The sequence below is a fragment of the Amblyomma mixtum genome, chromosome 10, assembly GCF_055824585.1.
Source record: "Amblyomma mixtum isolate Tamu chromosome 10, ASM5582458v1, whole genome shotgun sequence".
NCBI classification, from domain to species: Eukaryota; Metazoa; Arthropoda; class Arachnida; order Ixodida; family Ixodidae; genus Amblyomma; species Amblyomma mixtum.
This window is the reverse complement of record NC_143021.1, coordinates 168,865,254-168,872,661: the sequence shown is the minus strand read 5'-3', so window position 1 is coordinate 168,872,661 and position 7,408 is coordinate 168,865,254. Positions and strand designations below refer to the sequence as shown.

The 7,408-nt window shown below is 47.2% G+C and overlaps 1 long non-coding RNA gene across 1 annotated transcript; it reads left to right on the top strand.

Moving 5' to 3' along the window:
• Positions 1 to 2,208: 2,208 nt before the first annotated feature.
• Positions 2,209 to 4,325, top strand: LOC149327693 (uncharacterized). Its single transcript, XR_016286588.1, has 2 exons — positions 2,209 to 3,798; positions 4,196 to 4,325. It is a non-coding gene; the product is annotated as an uncharacterized LOC149327693 (long non-coding RNA).
• Positions 4,326 to 7,408: the final 3,083 nt, after the last annotated feature.

Below are 7,408 nucleotides of genomic sequence, written 5' to 3'. Positions count from 1 at the left end.
CTGTGTTGAAGCTTTGGAGGAATGCGTACCGAGCTCGAGATTGTCTGAAGGCTCCGCGTCTCAACACTTCTGTTGATTACACTCTTGAGTTTTTGGGTGCACTGTAGATATACTGGAGGTAAACTTTTCATAGGGTGCGGCCGCGACCTCCATCGTCACTGTTCAACTGTGGTTTATAAAGAGAATGGAGAGGAATTCCTTTCCTCGTTATACACACATACGGAGCGTTTATTTCAGCGCATGCTATAAGCGGAGAACTCGACAGTAGGCGAAGAAAACGAGCCTCTAAAAAATGGCCTGGCTTAGCTTATGGCGCTCGCTTGCGGACGCGTAGCCTCCGCCGGCGTTATGCTTCGCATCCTAGGCTTAACCATGGGCGCTCAAAGCATCATGGGGCGGTGAGCTACTTGTTGCGGAACTGCAACTTTTGGCCAAAAATTAATAGAAAAATTAAGCTGTTTGATAACTACAAACGTCCTAATATTCAATATCTTGTCTAATGATTGCAACAAATGAGCAGAAAAGCATTTAAGTGCAAAGTTTGCTCAAAATAAGAGACGACTCGCTCTCCTATTGGCCTAGTAATGAACACTATAAAAACTAATATTTCGTAATTAACAGGCGCACTTTTAAAAGTAAATATGTTTTCAATAAAGATGTTGTTGCTTAAATACTACAAGAGGTTTTTTAATGGCATTTCGGAAAAGTGAAACCTTTTATTGGCGTCGTGTGTCGTCGCGTTTTCACTACTATGGGTTTTGCACACTGCGTTCGCGCGAAAGTCGTCTGCGCACACACCATGGAGGAAGGTTTCCTTCCGCAAGCGTTTGCGGGTAGGTAGGCTGGAAACGCTGATTGGTCAAAAAATATGACGTCATACGCGTGACGTCATAGGTCACGTGTTATTTAATGACGTCATGTCCGGTTGGGGACAGGCATGTTTTCCCTAGATTTTTCCCCGCCACCGCTCGTCAGCGGACGGGGCTGCTCGCGAGGAGCCGAGAGGCGAGGAGGCAGCGTGCACTGCAGCGTTGCCTCCTCGGCGTGTCCCCGTCATGTCTTTCGACCCGCCGCGGTGGCTCAGTGGCTATGGCGCTCGGCCGCTGATCCGAAAGACGCGGGGGGTTCGATCCCGGTCGGGGTGGTAAAATTTCGATGGAGGCTAAATTCTAGAGGCCCGTGTACTGTGCGATGTCAGTGCACGTTAAAGAACCCCAGGTGGTCGAAATTCCGAACCCCTTTCACTACGGCGTCCCTCATAGCCTGAGGCGTTTTGCGACGTTAAAACCCCAATAAACAATAAACCCATGTTCTTCAGTGCGCGCGCGAGATTAAAAAAAAATTACCGACGATTACGTTACTTCCTAATGCGAAATTTGAGCGCAGCAAATAAGCTGTTTCACCTTTTCGATAGATTGAGGCAAAGAAATCGAGCAACACATGTATGCGCTATCACAGAATTTTTTTTTTATTTTTCACACGTATTCGCAATTTCGGCTCGGGCGGTGCACATATACAGATCCGCCGCCACCGATCTGGCTCTCTGATTGCCACCGCACAGGGGTTGCATTGGAGGAGGAGCGAAGAAAGGAATTAAGTTCGAGCCGGCGCTTTGACAACCGGAGACTCGCAGGAAGAGGGGGGAGGGGGGCGGCGTGTACACCCAGCGGCAAACGATGGGGGCAGAAGCGCGCGCAGCAAGCGGACAACACGATAAAGGGAGGAGGGAAGAGATAGCAGCGACTGACTGATGCCGCTGACGCCGATAGCGCTGGGGGGATGAAAGGGGGGCGGAGCTGGTTACGAGGCCGACGACGACGCGAAACCCAGGAACGGACGCCAAAGAGCTGCGCTCTAAAAGCGCGCCTGTCGCGCTGCGCTGTCACACTGCATGCCTGCTTCCGTGCATTTCTTGCGGACTCCTTTCAGTCATACTTAGCTATACTATTGACCAAAAGGCTTCTTAAACAGTTATTTCAAGTTTTATTGCTATGTATAAAGAATATGTTTGTAGCAGGTGCGTGAGCCCGAACAAAAGAAAACTGTTTTTATTCCCCTTCAGTATTCCTGCTTATCGAGACTTGAGCATTTATATGTTGCAGTACAACTTTTTTCAGGCATCACAATTGATGTTTCGATGTGTTTGGTACATATTCATCTTCAGACATTTCATGTCTGTTGGGTAAAAAAAAAATGTACGAAATAATACTTGACTCCCAGCAAACCACAAACCTCCCATAGATGTCCAGATTAAGTCTGAACGTCTATGTACCAAACCAAAATCTCTCAGACGTCTTATCTACCAACCTTTTTTCGTGGAAAAGCTGCAGACGTACCCACGACATCATATCTGCCTTAACCTAGACTTCTCGTAGATATTACTTGTCACTTCCTGGGTATGTAAGCGAGATATATAATTTAAGAATTCCATATTTTTCAATCGTTCGATATTTCGTGTTGCCTTACTGCATTTAAAGTTTGAAATCTCTGTTGACTACAAATTGGAGGCATGACCAGCGCTGCCTGTGTTTTTGTTTTTTTTTCGTGCTCGCTTCACGGCAACATTATCCTGCCTAGAAAGAAGAAAAATACGGGAAGTAGTAAAGGCAAATCTGAATGCACACGCATCAGGTTTCTGACTCAACTGTACGCAGTTGGTTTGAAATGCCAGTCACTTTGGTCAGGATTCGCATTGTTATTTCATTACTATTCTTACATTCAATTTATACCTTGTGCTACAGCCTGCAAGCTATCTCAACCACACTGAAAAGTGCGGACACACTAAAAAACTTTTGTTATTTAGCAGCCAGGACTATATAATAACCATTTTTTCTGATTAAGCATGTTTTATTCAACTTATCCAACTATTTAAAATACAAGAATTGGTTCAGTTCAATTTTTGGGAGTTATTTTTTTTTCAAAAATGTCTTAAATCTGCTAATCGCGCTAGCAATGATAACTATTGGAATGTTGAGCTGAGGAAAGCTTAGGCATTTGTGTTGCTGAATGTGTGACCTCATATTTCTTGAGAATAAACTTCTTGAGTCCCGCTTTTTATCATCATGTCAACACTGTAATCATGTCCAGTGCAGGCCAAAAATTTCTCCAGTTAACCCTGTGCCAGCGGCGGCCCCCTTATCCCAGCAAACTTCCGAACCTCATCTGCCCACCTGCCCTGATCCTCTCTGCTGTGCTTGCATTCTCTCTGAATCCAGCCCGTTACCCTAATGATAATTGGTCATCTTGCCTTCATGCTACTAATGCTACATGCGCTGCCCATGCATATGCCTGTTCTATGCTGCGGACAGGCGGCGGCGGGGAAGTGCGGTGAATTGTCTAAGCCGCCATCGCGTTGTAGTTCGTATCGTATTCTATCAATAATAGCGCAAACTGCGCATGGCGATTGCAGCTGTGAAAAAAGTAATATGCTACAATTTAAAAATAATTAACTTATTTTTCATGCCACACCAAGCCTGCTACTAAGTACAAAAAAGAGAAGATACAAAATATGTGACAGTTTCGCACATCCGCACGAGGCTAGGTTCAGCCATGGCGGCAGTGGTAGAGCGCAGGGCGTGTGCGATTTCAATCGTGTTCCGTGGGAACATTGTGTTTGAAGAACCTCGACACAGAATTAATTATTCCCTTATTATTGCTGGCGAGATTGTTCAACCGTTCTTTCCTTGATGGAGCTGAAGGAAGACAGTTTGCTTGCTTTTACTACTCGGGGAAGTGGACCCGTCAATACGAATTAGGACTACAAGTCGTTTTCACCGGCTGGAATCGTGCCCTTTCTTGGTGCGTACTCAGTCTCAGTTTACTCATTGAAGTGTATTTTATGCTATTTTTGCGTTCGTAATGAAAAAATTCTAACGCATTTATCGGCACGTTATATTTTTACGCTCACTCGTTTGGCTGTTTTGCCAAACTCGCTGTGTATTGAAACAAGGGCTGGTGATGTATGCAACTGGCCTCTACTACCGAAATGTGGGCATGCGTTCGGATGGTGTGCCTAAGTGCGTGTGCAAGCACACTCCGCTCAGCACGACTGCCTTTTAGTGCTGTAAGGGCAACCTTTCACGCTTCATAGACTTGCGTCGGTAAAAGTGGCGTAAATTACTGGGTTTGTTTGTTGTGGTTGCTGTGCCATTCTCTTGTCACCTGTAAAAGTGAACAATTATGCTTTCTTTTGCAGCAACCCTGGCCTAGTGGGCTCGGCTGAAGAGTATTGATGCCACCGCAGCTGTTAACCTGACGATTATGCTCAACGAGGAGATTCAGTGAAAGCGCCGAGCGCAATAAAATACTGACGCACTAGGAAGTCATCTGCAGTGTTTTGGGCTCCCATGATGGCCATGTACTCGCTTACTCAACTGTATTTGAGCTAGCTGGAGTGCTTGGACGTCCCGACGACTCCATAGGGAAGTCTGTGGCTGGGATGCAGTAGGTCTCCGTTCCATCTGGAATTGTAACAGGTGTCAGCTGCATCTCGTATTGCAGCTGGTTCCAGTCTGGAAATGTATCTCTTAAAACATTAGGACTGGAACCAGTTAGAAATTTTCACCTGGATATTGATCTATGTATAGTCATATTCGGTTTATATAGACGTCTAGGCTATGTAGACTGGGCGTACTTACATGTTCGCAAATATCTGATAAATGTAGAGCGTGATGTCTGCAGTACGTACCCACAACGTGAACTGGACCCCAATTTTCATGTTGTAGGTACGTAGATTTTTCGTAAACGGTACTAATATGGATGTCTAATGGAGGTGTCTAATGTCCAGCGTAAATATCTTGCTGATGTCTATGGTACGTTTTATGGTTTACTGGGACTGCATCAATTGTGACTGAGGCAACTAGCATCACGTATAGCATGCTCTTGAAATTATTCTAGCTGTTGCACAGAAGTCTGTAATTGACTTCATTGTAGCTTCATGCTTGCACCATTTAAACTCTGCACATAGCTCTTTTTTCACAAAACGAAATGTGATTAGGTTTCTGAATAGAGCTGTGCACGGGCCGCAATTTCGAGCCCGGCCCGACACTGAATGACCCTGAGCACGCTCGTGCTCGGCCCGACCTGCAAAGCGGCGACGACACAAAAAGAGAATTTCAGGAAAATGAGTTTATTTCAATGACATTCAAATTTTGAGCTCGCATTCCAGATCACAGTTTGGGATTATACACAAGACACAACGCATAAAGGTATAGATTTATCACTCTAAATATGCAAGTTGTTCATTGATGATGGCTTGATCGAAACAAGAGCGGCGCTCTTTCATTACGAATCCTGCGGCGCTGAAATTTTTCTCGCTGCTTGAATTCGTGGCCGCAACGGCTAATACTTTCATAGCAAGAAGAGAAACGCTTGAAGTACGAAGGGGAACGACAGACGTGGTGTCGTAAGCCATGGATGGCGTGGTACGACAGGAAGACTTTTTGACTTGTCAGAGGATAAGCGACCAAATAAGCGACAGGGCGGCGCTACCTGCGAATGCCGATGTGGCCGCGACGTCCCTGCTTCTACTATTCACGGGAAGGCACGGTGCTGTGTTCACTTCGCTGACAAGCGATTACGGCGAAACGCAGCACTGCGCCAGAATAGTACGAGCTGAGCCGTAGTGGAGGCGCCAGTGACATTCTTCTAATGCCATTCATGTGGTGCCCCCCCCCCCCCCCCCCCCTTCGCTCTCGCCCGCGACTATTGTCCGTCTCCCCGGCCGGAACCGGAGAGAGTAGCTCCTGCCGGGTAGGCGGACAAGAGAGCAAGAGAGAAGGCTGCCGGCTCTGCGGTGCGCTGCGAGTGGCGAGTGGAAGAATTTAACCTTTTCCCGATGTGCTGCTGCAGCGCGACTCCGTGACCCCGCGACCTCGCGTGCGCCGTATGCAGCCCTGCCTCCGCTTCCCAGAACCATCCTTTCTTCTTACAAGGCGCCCAAAACTGGTTGCTTTTCCCCAACGTTGGTACTTGCTAGAACGAAAAATGCGTTTCCAGCCCCAGCTAGCCTTTTTTTTTTTAGCGTTTGTACTATCCTCCCGTCCTTGTACATTCCCTCCTGGATGGTCTAGACACAAATCACTTCCTGCTGTGCATGCAAGACGCCCAGCGCACCTCAGCCATATTCGAACTTCCACATATATGATACATGCTTTGCCCAACTTAGAGCCCTGGGCGTTTGGTTGTGAGTAACACCGTATGGCGGGTAATGCATTCCCATCAGCCAGAATTAAAATATGAGAAAATTCATCGCAAGATATATTTCCTTGTATTCTCCAAGTAAATAATTTCCATACTAACTCCTCCCTTCTGAAGTGACCAAAAGATAAAACAACTCAGCGTGTAAAAAAGGTGAATGAAAAAATACACTACTTTTGTGCAAAATTCACAAGAAGTGCACTTAAACTGCCACAAGTGCATGGCCAATTAAGGAAAAAAAAAACAAGGGCAAAGGACGGAGACGCACAAGAGGAACGCAGGACGACGCTGTGTTCTGTGTTCCCAGTTCTGTGTCCCCGTCTTTTGCGCTGGTTTTCTTTCTACAATCGTCAACCAATTAACTCGCCCAGCTCTCCACTCTACTGGACCAATAAGGCATCAAGCTTCACAATGCATTAGTGTTATATCTTACGCTACATATTTTCGAATTGTTTTTGCTCGGCATACACGTCTTTCATTTGCTTAGGAAGAAAGCAGCGCGGTCAAGAAAGTTACTCCCTCCTGCCAGCGAAAATTAAAAAAATGCGGTTTTTTCAGCGCCAGTATAAAATCTTTGCATGCTGACAGCATGTTGAAATTTTCGTTAATGCACCGTAATAATTATCTCATGAAGCCCCAGCTCTTGTGGCCCAGGACGAAGAGTACGATGATTTATGGCAATATTTTGTGGGTTTTCGCCCCCTCCGCCTACAGGCGTCAAGGCGCCGCTGGCGAGTGGGGCACGGGATAGCGCGTCAGCTACCACGTTTGTGCTCCCCTTTCGATACTGCACCGAAAAGTCGTAATGCTGTATCAGGAGAGCCCAGCGCGCCAGCCGACCCGCAGGCTCGCGGAGCCGCATCAGCCAACTGAGCGCACTGTGGTCTGTCTGCACCACGAATTGCGTTCCATCAAGGTAGACGTCAAATTTGCGCAGTGCGAACACGATGGCGAGGCACTCCTTCTCGGTCACGGAATAATTCCTCTCCGAGGGCAGCAAGGAGCGGCTGGCAAAGGCCAGCGGTTGCAGCACGCCATCGAATTCCTGTAGGAGAACTGCTCCTAAACCCAGATCGCTCGCGTCAGTCTGGACTACGAACTGTCTGGTCAGGTCGGGTAGCCTGAGCTGCGCTGTCTCGGCAATGGCACTAGACAGGAGGCGAAAGGATCGCTCTTGCTCGGGCCCCCATCGCCACGCTGCAGTCTTTCC